Genomic DNA, 13,840 nt, shown 5'->3' on the forward strand with positions numbered 1-13,840 from the left:
GTTTGTTCTGTAAAGCTGCTTTGAGACAATGTCTATTGTAAAAAGCACTATACAAAAAAACTTGAATTGAATTGAAAAACTTAAATAATCCAGTAGGACACCAGGATCGTGGCATTGACCGGCAACAATTAGGGATGACAGCAACAATTCAGAACTTTAAGCCTCTAAGAGCTAAACTGCAACAATACTGAACATTAGGCCATTTCATTTTTATTAGAAAGTAGGCTGCTCTTAGCAGAGGATGGTTTCAATCCATTGATCTCTGGGTTATGGGCCCAGCACGCTTCCGCTGCGCCACTCTGCTTCAACATACCTGCTAAATAGGACTCAAACCTACAATATGTGGCCAGTGCCTTAGCCGTTAGGTCACTGCTGTTTTAAGTTTCTGGAGTTTTGGGTTTCTGCTGGAGGCATCTAAGAGCTAAACTGATATGTCTTTGGACAAAACCCATTTGCTTTCCTGGACATGGGATGCCTGGGAAACAACAAAATATCTAAATAAATTACTAATGTCTAATTAGTAATTAGTAATGTCTACTAATTTGAAATTACATTACTAATAATGTCTTTGGACAAAACCCATTGTCTTTGATGCAAGAGACCAAGCTTCATCCAGTATAGGCCACCAGGATTGTGGCGATGACCTGCAATGATTAGGGTTGATAGCAACCATTCTGAAATTTATTTTCTTCTTAGTTAAAATGTAGGCTGTTCCTAGGAAAGGAGGGTTATGATTTATTGATCACTTGGTTTTGCTACAAGCATGCTTTTCCTGCACCACATTGCTTAAGCACACCCCAGATGGGACTCGAACCCACAATCCCTGGCTTAGGAGGCCAGTGCCTTATCCATTAGGCCACTGGGGCACTGCTGCTTTAATCAGCTGGTGTTTTGGGTTTCTGCTGGAGGCATCTAAGAGCTAAACTGCAACAAATATTAAGCCATTTCATTTTTATTAGAAAGTAGGCTGCTCTTAGCAGAGGATGGTTTCGATCCATCGACCTCTGGGTTATGGGCCCAGCACGCTTCCGCTGCGCCACTCTGCTTCAGCACACCCACCAAATAGGACTCAAACCTACAATACGTGGCCAGTGCCTTAGCCATTAGGTCACTGCTGTTTTAAACATCTGCCGTTTTAGCTTTCTGCCGGAGGCATATAAGAGGTACACTGCAACAAATACGAGCATTAAGCCATTTCATTTTTATTAGAAAGTAGGCTGCTCTTAGCAGAGGATGGTTTCATCATACTCAAATGTACAAACTTTTTGTTTTGACTTCTTTTTGTCTCGACCTAACATTTACCATTCTATTCCATTCCAAATCATTTTCATTCCAGTCCCCACTCACATTACTTTGTAATTTACTTTGTAATGTAATTTCTTTCACATTACACATCACTTTACTTAGAACTTTACATTGTTTAAAAAACAATTCCAATTCTTTGCAATGAAAAAACAGATGTAAAAACCCTTCCTCCCTTTCCTGACACATTTTACACATTGGACTTTGTTCAATTTCTATCTTGGTTAAGATTACGTCTGTAAATACTGCTTTAGGCCTTATAAAATATAAAGATTCACTTTCTCACACTTCCCTTTTATATTTTTCCATATGTCTTTTTTTAATCCTTCAAAAGTTTACACCAGTACTCATTTGTATTTTGTTCCTTAAAAATTTCTTCCCTAAAAATCTCATGAAACATTTTAACTGTACAGCTTTTAAAACCATACAATTTTTCTTCTTCTTTCGGATAAATGTTCCATCTGTTCTTTTTCTGCTTCCATGTTGTCAATTTCCTTATCCACTCTTTTGGTAATGCATTTTTGATTATTTTATATTCGTCCCTCAGTTCTTTCTGATCATATTCCTCTTTTGCTTCTTCCATTGCATCAATAAAAAACTGTTCTGGTAGAAACTCCTTTTTAAATTCATATCGTCGCTGTCGGGCGGAAACCTCGTATGTCCAAATTTGGTCAATTTCATATTTTTTCACATATCGATGCTATTGGTCAGTCCCCACGTGGGTCTGTTATTTTTACAAGTTATTAACCAATCTAAAGTCTTGAAAATAGCTTGAGCGCAAATCTCATAACTCCATTGGACACTTCAACTGTCCACCTCTTCTTCACTCCGCGGGAGAGCTTCGCGGCATATTTCTCCTCAATAAAAATCAACACGAATCAACACGTCTTCTGAGGTAAATGTCTTCAAAACACTGGGCTCAAAGAAAAAAAATCTTGACCCCCGCTAGTTCTGGTGCTCGTCTGAGGACAGAAATTTAGTGCAAGACAATCCACTGCAAGGCGGACTAAACCCTGTGCACTGCAGATAAGGTACGGCGTTTTTTTAATTTCCTGAAAAATAACGGTTTTGGAGATACGAGGATTCCGCCCGACAGCGACGATATAAAACGTCCTGTACTCTTGTTATCCCTGCTACCATCCACTTCTTAAAAAAATATTACTTTCCCTTGTTTTAAAATGTTTTTGTTTAAGAACAGAGGTTGATTTGAAAAGTTTTCTCTCCCTTGTGGAAAGTGCTCAATAATCTTTAACAGCTTTCCCCAGGCATTTAACATTTCTCTATAAAATTCCAGTAATCCTTCCGTCATCCAATTTTTTGTTTTCATCCATAAAATTCCCTTGTCCAAATTAAAATTGCCACATTTGTTTATAAAATATTTCATTGTTTTTTTTTTTCATTCAAATTGTTTTTCTTCTTGTAGATATTTCTTGACTACTTTCACTCTTAGACTCATTTTGCTCTGTTCTACGTCCATTAAACCTAAGCCTCCCTTCTCCGCCACCCCTAAGATCATGTTGTAAGCTATTCTTGCTGGTTTACCCTCCCATAAAAAGTCACAAAAGCATTTTTTCAGCCTCTTTTCTGTCCAAACAGGCATATCATATACATATAGAACCTACCAAAGCTTAGACACCATTAAAACATTTAAAATTAAAACCTTCCCTTTCAAGTTCAGTGCTCTTTGTTTCCAAAAGTTTAGTCTCCATTCTATTCTTGTTAAAAGCTCCTCCCACATTTCATCCCTTACTTTCTTCTTGTTTTTACCAATCAAAATCCCTAGAATTTTTATTTCATCTACTTCTTTAAAGTTAAAAGAGTCCCTTAAAATCAATGCCTTCCCAAACCTCATGTATACTGTTTTGTCCTCATTTAATTTACTTCCCGAGCCTTTACAGTATTCCTTTATAATCTCCATAACATGTTTGACACTTTCTTTCCCTTCTACAATTACCGTTGTATCATCGCATATTGAAAAACATTACCTTCTGCTTTACGTTCCTGTATTTCTATTCCTCTCACTTCCTTTTTTCGTCCTATTGCTAATCTTAGGCGTTTGTAAACTTCTCCAGGCTTTTGTACATCTTTACACACACACAGACACACAGACACACACACACACACACACACACACAGAGACACACACACATGCAACCGATGCTTCTGAAATTATAGATAGAATAGTATAGTTAATAGAAGTGAATTGATGTAAGAGCTCTTTCTGATATTCACTTTTGTTGTGGGTGGTTGTTTTTTTTTCAAAGTTTTCTGTACGTTGTTTCAGCTACAACAAACACTCATTCATGCAGTATAGCGAATTTTAAGGGAGGCACCTTGTTGTGGAGAAACTGCATCTATCACGGTTAGAGTCTCAATGTCTGACTGTGTCACGCGAGCTGAAACAACAGGCTGCTTACTGAAGCAAAGCTCAAACGCATCAGCATGTTTCTGCCCGGTTTTGAACCAGGGACCTTTCGCGTGTTAGGCGAACGTGATAACCGCTACACTACAGAAACTACGTAGCACAACTTTGGCCTCTCATTCTGAAAATAAATTAAGGGACCGACAAAAGGAAGAAAGAAACTGTTTCTTCATTTGATCGCAATAGCAGATGATCAGCCACGCGCTATGTGGGAATCAGGCTGGTGTTCCAGAAGGAACGGCCGACACAGAGCGCCAAATTCAACTCATTTCCCGTAAATGAAAAGCCCAAATCCTTGTTTCTGCCCAGGTTCAAACTGGGGACCTTTCGCGTGTGAGGCAAACATGATAACCACTACACTACAGAAACCACAGCAAAGCCTGCCCACCCTTTGCTGAGGCCTGGGAAACATCTAAGTAACTAAAAAACATCAACTTTCAGTCACCAAAGTTGGGATTACTGCAGTCAAGGTGTTGGTGGTATAGTGGTGAGCATAGCTACCTTCTAAGCAGTTGACCTGGGTTTGATTCCTGTCCAATGCACATCCTTTAATAACAAAGCCAGGGCAAAAGGGACTGCCTGGAGGGGGGAAAGAAAAGGAGGAAAACAGAAAAATAAGTAGAGGGTTATAGTGCCGGATAATGGGGGCACATGGTTGTATCTTTTAAAAATATAACAAAACTAGTTTTTGTACAGTGCACGATTTTGGAAAGTGAACAATTAACACACAATGCTTATTTATCCAAACAAATTTTATTTACTAATACACTTTATTTACACTGTTGTTTAATCAGAATGATATCTGTGAAATGAGCTTAGGCACTAACAGTAACCAGGGCAGGGGTTAGGATATTATATCAGCAGTATGTATGATAGAAGAACAAGTATACTCTATGTCACAAAAGTTTTAGTGTGAAAAGTAGAATCCATCATCTCAGAATGTGAGCAGGTTGTGTGGTGCTCTAGTACTTGACCCACTATAAGATAAGTGACTGCGCCATCTTGTGTTCACTGAAGAGAAAAACCTTAACACACTAATAAATAAAACCCTGTAAAACAGGTCATGCAGCCACACATGTATGCTCTGGATTAATCATTTTATATTAGACCTTATAATTAAATTGTATTTACAACACCATGTAGTTTGTGGTGTCTTTATAACACTCATGTATTTCTCTCTCTAAAGGAAACAGATGTTAAAATCACTTGTAAAACTCAGCAATTAAACTGTTTACATGCACTGTGCATTCCTCCATAACATAACACAGATTATTTCTTGAATCCTGCAGTAAATGCTTTGCCACACTGATCTGCTGGGGAAGCTCCACTCCTTGCAGAAAAGTGTCCCGGTATGTGTGTATGTGTGTGTGTGTGTCTGTGTGTGTGTGTGTGTGTGTGTGTGTGTCTTTATAATACACCTATATTTACAATAAAGTGCTCAATATGTATATATTACATATTTATTTATTTTTATTATTGAAGTGAATGCGGGGGGTCATGGTGGCTTAGTGGTTAGCACGTTCGCCTCACACCTCCAGGGTTGGGGGTTCGATTCCCGCCTCCGCCTTGTGTGTGTGGAGTTTGCATGTTCTCCCCATGCCTTGGGGGTTTCCTCTGGGTACTCCGGTTTCCTCCCCCGGTCCAAAGACATGCATGGTAGGTTGATTGGCATCTCTGGAAAAATTGTCCGTAGTGTGTGATTGTGTGAGTGAATGAGAGTGTGTGTGTGTGTGCCCTGTGATGGGTTGGCACTCCGTCCAGGGTGTATCCTGCCTTGATGCCCAATGACGCCTGAGATAGGCACAGGCTCCCTGTGACCCGAGGTAGTTCGGATAAGCGGTAGAAGATGAATGGATGAGAATAAAAAGTGAATGTGGGGAACAGAAGCCCAACTCACCAAGAAGAGACTTTAGTGTTGTTTATTGTTAATAATACCATCTTGGTCCTGTCCAGCAGTTCTCTGCAGTCTTCATGCAGCTGATTGATGTGACTGTATGTCATCACAATTGACATTGAGTTATAAACAGTCTGTGGATAAACAGATGCATTGTTTGTGTAATGAATGATCAGTAGTCTCTACAATCATATTCAATAACAGCATCAACAAAAATATTCTAAATATTAATTCAGAAAATGAGAATCACATACTAACTTTTTTATTAATACAACGTTTGTCAATTCTCAAATAAAAATTCAGTTATGATAAAATAATATGAAGGTGTAATTACAGTTACATTCTGTAATATTTATATACTTACACTTATACACCATCTCCTATGAAATCACAAATCCCTCTGCATCAGCATTCTTTTACAAGGACACAAATTTGTCACAATCTTAATCAGTAGTGAAATATTGTTCTTGTTTTTTTTTTTTCATTTACAACCAATTGTGTGTGACTAAGACTATGTTTCAGCCAATTGTCTGTTTTGTCAAAAACTTAACAAATCAAAAAATGAAAGCTGAAGGCCTAACAGGTAAAGCTTCAGCTTCATATGATGATTGTTGGTTGGAGTAGCATCTGGGTGCACTTCTAGTTAGCTCTTAAGAAGGCACCCTGAAGTTCAAGAATCCTGCAGGTCCTGAACAATAAATGCTCGGATAACTAGCAAAAGAGCCTGGTGCACAGTGCACCAGTGGTGTAGTGGTATCATACAAGATTCCCATTCTTGTGAACCGGGTTCGATTCCTGGCTGGTGCAGGTTTGTCTTCTGCTTCCTTTCAAGCTGTGCCAAAAAAAGGCTTCCTAAGTGCTGTAACCGCCAAGTCAATTTGATCCTCTAAAAGGAACTTTCTGTCATATGTTACAAGCTGATTCTATTCCACATCATGCTCTTCAATATGTAGTGGTATCAGCAAGATTTACACTTTTTTGAGCTTCCTAATAGAACTTTCTGTCAAATGTTACAAGCTGGTGGTATTCCATGTCAAGCTCTAAAAAGGTAGTGGTATAAGTAAGGTTAATTTTTTCCAAAGCAGCCATTAATTCCTGCCTGCCGTTTATTCCGATTCCCGGGTGGTGCAGGTTTGTGCTTTGCTGCCTTTCAGACTGTGCCGTAAAAGTCTTCATAAGTGCTGTACCCGCCGAGTCAATTTGAGCCTCTAAATGGAACTTTCTGTCATATGTTACAAGCTGAATCTATTCTAAGTCATGCTCTCCAAAATGTAGTGGTATCAGCAAGATTTGGATTTTGCCAAGCTGCCTTTTATTCTTGCATTAAACAGAATGTTTTGGGGATGTGTTTCTTTAAACATCTTATTTGAAGAAGGCTCAATTGTTGCTTTCCAGAGCTTTTCAGATCTATATGGTGAAGGATTGGAGTGAATGCGAATAATAATCTGCAGGCCCAGTGGCCTAATGGATAAGGCATCAGCCTTCGGAGCTGAGGATTGTGGGTTCAAGTCCCATCTGGGTCAACTTATAAGGTGTTCTTTAGGAACTGGCAAGTGCTTCTGTTCACTGCTGCTCATTATCACCTTCTCAATCTGGGTTCTCATTTATAAAGCGTGCGTACGCACAAAACGGGGCTGGAAATGTACGTACGTCAGTTCCCACGCAAAGGTTGTGATCTATAAAAAACAAACTTGACGGGAAAATGTGCGCACCTTTAAGCAAACTTTGAGACGTGCGTACGCACATTCTGGAGACAAAGGGAATTGGTGAAACAGATGGTGAGGTCGTGAACTGAAGTTAGATTGTAGAAAATAAATGTGAGAAGAATGATTATAAGAATTAATGACATTTAATTTTCACTCCATTTCATACGTTATATCCACATAATGACAAAAGTACCACATAGAATCATGGCTCAAGTAGCAATGCTTTTTCAGAGTTTACTGAGACATTCAGGGAGTATTCACACCCAAATATATCGTCTTTGTTATTATCTACTGTATGTGTAGTAGAAGGTGTTGTCCATGGGTGACAAAAGGCACTAACAATGGACATCAGAGGTGTTAACAGAGTTGGTGGCAGAGGCCAATACAGGTGGGCTAACAACAAATGGTGTTGTCCATGGGTAAAAAAAATACACTAACAATGGACATCAACGGTGGGCTAACGACTGAGTGTCTAAAATAACTGAGTCATAAAATAAGATCATAGACAAAAAAAAAAGGTAACAAAATCAGCACAGATCGTACAGAGATACATAAAAAATATATCACATACGGTATGTGTGATTTTACTGTACATTTTTTTCTACAAATTTGAAAATAGGTGATTTAAATGGCAAATAATTAACAATAGATTGTTTGTTAAAAACATACATTCAACAAATGCCCTAGGTTAGGTATGTCAGCTTTATCTATGTCTCTATGTTCTAAATGATTTATGATTTTTTTACGGCAGGTGAGCCTATTGCTGTGGAGTAATTGCTGGCACAGTCAGACAGAGGTGATCTGCTGGCTCCACTGCAGCATGCTGAAATAGGCATAACTCTGCCAGAGGTGCAAGCTGAAGTTCAGGAGGATGAGTGTTTGGATGTCACAGTCTGTGATGTAACTGATATCAGCATGGACTCTTCACACACCGCCTGTAGCCCTAACATGACTGACTCCTCATTCCAAGTAATGTGACAATTTTTGATCATCTGTTATAAATTTATCAAAGAAAAGTTAATTCACAATTGCTCTGAACAAGTTGTTGCATAATGAATCAACAGGTAATATTTTGTTCAGCATGGCTTGTAAGTTTATTCCTGTCTCCAATGTTCAAATGAATAATTTAGGAAACCATTCTTGGAAGCAGTGGCCCTCAACTTACTGACAGTGACACAGGATACAGTATTTACTCTGGTGTGCCTGAAGCATCAGCTCCGGTAAAATTACCAAAGATTGATCATCTGTAAATTGTGAAATGTGAACAATAATTTATCACAGACCATTAACCGAAATTACTTTTGTATTTTTTTGTTTGTTTGTTTCTAATTTTCAGGATAGTCGTTGTGATTCAAGGGGTGTTCCTGGATGGGACGCAGTGGATAACTTGGCAGGGTACCTTGTCAGCCTCAACCGCACCATCACTGCTTTATCTACCAAGGACATAGCAGAGATCCTGAGGTTGTATAATTGCCTGCATGACATTGACCAAACCCCCTTCAGATATTCACTTAAATGCAAAAAAAAAGACCTTGCCAGGTCCATGGAGAGCTTCACGATAGCGTAGTGGCTCAGCCCCTGGTCAACAAGCAGCTGAGAGGTGAGTTGACTTTTACTAACACATTTTGTCATTTACATACAGGCTGTAAAAGTATTTTTCCAGTTTTCAAATTTGTTTGGAATTGTAAATTGTCATGTCAAAATAGCAAAATCAATTATCTTGTTTGTTAGTTTACTTTCTCTATGTTACCCGCAGTGGTAGCTGCTTGTTCCTGGGGTTTGAATTGAAAACCTTCCAAGTTCTTAACCACTGAGCTACCAGTCCCCATAGCATACCTCCACCCCAACAGTCATTAATTAGTTTGTATGCAAGGAATCAAAATGGTGAGGGATTTGCGGTTTCTTTTAAAACTTGCCAGGCTCCATACAAGACAATGTATAAGTGTAAATATTTCAATATAACATAGTACGTTTGTTAACAAAAATGGTCTTATTTGAATCATATTTTCTGAAATAATTTTAAGTATATTCAGGTGATGCTGTTATTGAAATGATTGTAGTGATAAACTACTGATCATACATTATACTGTTTATCTACAGACTGTTTATGACTCATGGCCAGGCTGCCCAGAGACTTGATAAAAATAGGATTTCTGAATGTGTTGCCCTCAAGCTTTTGAAGGAATACAGGGAACCCAGAAATAGGCCAAAAGACAGCAAAGGAAAATCCTTTCCCTTTCCCCAGGCAATTGTAATGACATACAGTCACATCAAGCAGCTCCTTGAAGACTGCAGGGAACTGCTGGCCCAGACCAACTTAGTGTTAGTAACAATAAACAACACAACAGTTTCTTCTTGGTGAGTTGGATTTCTCTTTCCTACATTCACTTCAATAATAAAAATAAATAAATAAATATGTAATATACACTTATTGTGTTATGGGAGACAGATGGAGAGGACAACGGAGTAACAACCAGATGTGTTTATTATAACACATTGTTATTGTTATGTAACAATAACCAGGTAGATAGTATGAACAATAGAAGGGATAAAGAGGATGATGATGATGAGAAACGCAACTCCAAACACAGACACGACTGACAGTCACAGAATACAGACGAGACAATCCTTAACTTGACAGATGACAGAAGACGATGTTGACGATAACTGGAGAGAGACGAATAAGTGCACAAAGGGTTAGTAGAGTCAGGCAGGTAGTAACAATACACTCATAAGAGATGCATGTATTAATGAGACCGGATGGGGAATGAATGAATGTGTCAGTCCTTATATACTGTGAGCAGGTGATTGTGAACAGGTGACAGTGATTAGTAGTCAGGCGAAGCGGAGCGTTGCGGGAGAGTGAGTGTGGAGCCTGGTGAATCCGTAACATATTGAGCACTTTATTGTAAATATATGTGCATTATACAGATACACACACTCACACACACCCACCCACACACACAAATGTGTGTATATATATATATATATATATATATATATATATATATATATATATATATATATATATGTGTGTGTGTGTGTGTGTGTGTGTGTGTCTGTGTACTGAACTATAAGTTTATTGTACTGAGAAATCATATATATTTAAAAGATATGTTTATCTTATATTGGAATTTAAAAAAATTGTGTGCAAGTGTTTTATTTTTTAATTTATTTGTTTTGTCAGGCTGCTTGATTGGCAAAAAGGAACTGACTGCTTCCCGAGCAGATAAGTGTGGCAAAGTTTTTACTGCCAAACCCTAGAGGGCTCCCAACCGCACCCGTGGAACATGGACATACTGTAATTGAGTTCCAGGAGTCTGCAAATTTTGTAATTCGTCACCGCAAACATGCAAGGACTGAGGTATCACATGCGGATGTAGCTGCACCTGGCACCAGCCTAGCTCATGTGGCATGTGAATCGTGGCCTAGTGTAAAGCATGATCCTGTGTGGATTAACTGGCCTGGATTTTTAAATCAGCAGAGTCAACACCCATCATCGCCAGGTCCTTCTTCTCAGGGATGGTCATCTGCTCCATCTGGTCATCGCCCATCAGCCCCAACAGCACAGTCTCACTCTGTTCACCGAGGCGACCGAATGGGGGGAGGTGTGTGTGTTTTGTCAACAACTCGTGGTGTGGAGATATACAGACAGTTAATAAACACTGTTCGTCAGATGTGGAGTTTCTACTGCTGAAGTGCCGTCGTTATATCTACCGAGGGAATTTACTGCTGTGTTTTTGCCTCCTGTTTACATCCTTCGCGAGCCACGGCAGCACTCAGTAAACTCCATGACGTCATCAGAGCGTTAGAAACGGCTCATCCTGATGCTGTTTTTATGGAATTATTAGGACTTGCCATTACAAACTGTTACGACCTGTTAGGACCTATGTTAGGAATTGTTTGAAGTGTGTTAGGACCTGGTTATGACCTGTTCGGAACTGATTTCCAGTCCATCTACTGCAACCTCCGGCAAAGAAGCTTCCAAAGTAAATCACGGTGTCTTTAAACGTAGCTTTCTGGCACAATTCCTTTACCAAACAGGCTTAAAAATGGTCTTGTCAAGAACACCAAGATCCAAAGCCACAAAGGATTTGCAAAGTTCATCAGCACTCCCTAGCCAATGATACAAACATACACCACCTCTGTAGAAGCAAACCAAATGCCAAAACCTGGGATCAAACCAGGGACCTTTAGAGCTTCAGTCTAACGCTCTCCCAGCTGAGCTATTTCAGCAACAGGACCCGATGCTGTGAGCATTAGCAACGGGACGCGAGTGTGAGCGCGTGAGTCTCTTTGGGTCCGGTATCTCTTTTTCCTAAGATTCATATCTAGAGGGCATGGGAGCCACAAACATTGTAAAGCCTTTGTTTTGTTAAGACCCCACAACACTTTGCAAAGTTCATTGGCACTCTATAGCCTCAGCCTCTTGTTTGAGGTAGGTTTACAAAATTGCAGGTTAGCCTATAATAGGGTAGTTGAAAAAAATTCCTCCATAACAACACAGATCGTTTCTTGAATCCTGCACACAAAATAATGTCAAAGAATGTCCATCTTGGTGAGTATTTACATAAAGTGTTAACATATTACATAAAGTTATATTTTAAACTCCATTGTGCTTTGTGTAAGTTACTGTGCAACAAAATTTTACCATTGTAAATACAAATACACTGACTGAGCAGACATTTAGGTGAGATTAAAAAAAAAAAGTTTCTCTGACAGCGGTGGGATTTAACCCACGCCTCCAAAGAGCGGAAACAGGATGCAAGCTAGTGTGAGCGTGTAAGTTTACCAGCACAGAAATATCTACCAAAGTTAAGATCCAGACTGCTAGGTTATCACACCCCACTTTAGCAGAGACAGGACACTAAATCCATGCCTTGAAACATTTCCCTGGCAGCGGTGGGATTTGAACCCACGCCTCCAAAGAGACTGGAGCCTAAATCCAGCGCCTTAGACCACTCGGCCACGCTACCCACAGACACGCAGACCTTTACAGTCTTCTGCTTTCCACCAAGAAGGAACATTCTAGCATAAACTTGCTTATGTCAACTAACAAGCATCTGTGTCCAACCAGCACAGAAATACAGCCCAGAGTTGTGAAAGATGCAGATCCAGTGCTAGCTTATCACACCTCACTCTAGCACAGACTCAGTTAACAGGAAGCTTAATAAAGTTTATTATTGTTTGATTAGAATCAGGGATTAGAATCTCTACAGGGAACGAAAATGAAAACTTTAATTTGAATAAAATCAACTAAAATTGCTCAAGCTAAAGTTTTATTATTTTGTTTAAAATGTCCTTAACTGTTTAACATTATTTTTCCTTTCCAAAGTGATTTCAAGAACCTAAACAGGCCTAACGTCCTGCACAGATGTAATCACTTCCTGTATGTCTGGTTACAAAAAGAAATGAATATCCATTACAGCATTTTTATTGTTGCATTTGTTTACTTGTTTGTTTTTTTAAGCTTCATCCTTGTAGAAATGTTTTTTGTGAGCAAAACATAACACACTGCAAAGTAGAACTAAGCTCAGGTACTGAAAATAATTATCCATGTGTTTGGTTTTATTTCTACTCTCAGCTTCAGTGTAGTCTCTGATACATAAAGAATTGTATTAAACATTATTGTCTTTCACTTTAGCTGGTTTCTGACTAAAGAGAAGTGTTGTGGGACACAGGACACAGGAAACACTAAAATATTGTTTCTGTTCAGAATTTAAAAAAAAAAAAATAGAAAAATCTTTCTGAATTATTTTAATATAAATCTCAGATTTATTGTGTTAGAAGCCTTCTTTACATGGTTTTAATCAAAATAACTATAAAACAGTAAAATATATGTAGTCAAAAATGATAAAAAAAAGACAGTGATGAAAGAATATTAATGAATTTATTTGTGTTTCATTATTATAATAACAAACCAGGAAGCTCCACACTCATACAGCTGAATATATTTTTTGTTTTGTAAATAGTTTTGTATTCTGTACACTTTGATTCATATAAAAAGTAAAAAAAAAAACAATATACATATAAGACACATTTTATATTAAACATTGTGTTTTAACACCCAGCACATTATGATTTGCAAAAGAAGCAAAAAAAAATAAAAAAATACAATCAGAACAGATCCTGCTTCTATCAATGCACTGTTATATTCATGTATATTCATTTTAAAACATTTAATATTCATTGACACACACCTGAGTAGTTTTAAAGGTATAAAGTAACATTTCCCGTAATGAACGTTATACACAATTATAGAAATAGATTTTTTGACTTTTCGTACCTTTCACTCATCACACTTACATGAAATACTTCATACATAATCTGATTGATTTGTTCTGTATATAACTATAAACTCTGAGCTCCCAAAGATGCAATAAATAAATAAATAAAACATTGTTATCCCTGAATATTTATACAGATTTCTGATAACAGACTATTGTGTCATAAACACAGGTGAATCAGGCAGATGATTAAAACAATAAAATAAATGTTTAAAATGACAGAGGTTAA

The 13,840-nt window shown here is 38.2% G+C and overlaps 7 non-coding genes across 7 annotated transcripts; 2 read left to right on the forward strand and 5 right to left on the reverse strand.

Moving 5' to 3' along the window:
• Nucleotides 1-793: 793 nt before the first annotated feature.
• trnar-ccu (transfer RNA arginine (anticodon CCU)) lies at nt 794-866 on the reverse strand. The gene has a single exon. It is a non-coding gene; the product is annotated as a tRNA-Arg (tRNA).
• A 2,879-nt stretch (nt 867-3,745) lies between these two features.
• trnav-aac (transfer RNA valine (anticodon AAC)) lies at nt 3,746-3,818 on the reverse strand. Its single transcript has one exon. It is a non-coding gene; the product is annotated as a tRNA-Val (tRNA).
• A 202-nt stretch (nt 3,819-4,020) lies between these two features.
• On the reverse strand, nt 4,021-4,093 carry trnav-cac (transfer RNA valine (anticodon CAC)). Its single transcript has one exon. It is a non-coding gene; the product is annotated as a tRNA-Val (tRNA).
• Nucleotides 4,094-6,354: 2,261 nt separating this feature from the next.
• trnag-ccc (transfer RNA glycine (anticodon CCC)) lies at nt 6,355-6,425 on the forward strand. Its single transcript has one exon. It is a non-coding gene; the product is annotated as a tRNA-Gly (tRNA).
• A 643-nt stretch (nt 6,426-7,068) lies between these two features.
• On the forward strand, nt 7,069-7,141 carry trnar-ucg (transfer RNA arginine (anticodon UCG)). Its single transcript has one exon. It is a non-coding gene; the product is annotated as a tRNA-Arg (tRNA).
• Nucleotides 7,142-11,487: 4,346 nt separating this feature from the next.
• On the reverse strand, nt 11,488-11,560 carry trnaf-gaa (transfer RNA phenylalanine (anticodon GAA)). The gene has a single exon. It is a non-coding gene; the product is annotated as a tRNA-Phe (tRNA).
• Nucleotides 11,561-12,218: 658 nt separating this feature from the next.
• On the reverse strand, nt 12,219-12,300 carry trnal-uag (transfer RNA leucine (anticodon UAG)). Its single transcript has one exon. It is a non-coding gene; the product is annotated as a tRNA-Leu (tRNA).
• Nucleotides 12,301-13,840: the final 1,540 nt, after the last annotated feature.

This window comes from Tachysurus vachellii, chromosome 7 (genome assembly GCF_030014155.1).
Source record: "Tachysurus vachellii isolate PV-2020 chromosome 7, HZAU_Pvac_v1, whole genome shotgun sequence".
In the NCBI taxonomy this organism is placed as follows: Eukaryota; Metazoa; Chordata; class Actinopteri; order Siluriformes; family Bagridae; genus Tachysurus; species Tachysurus vachellii.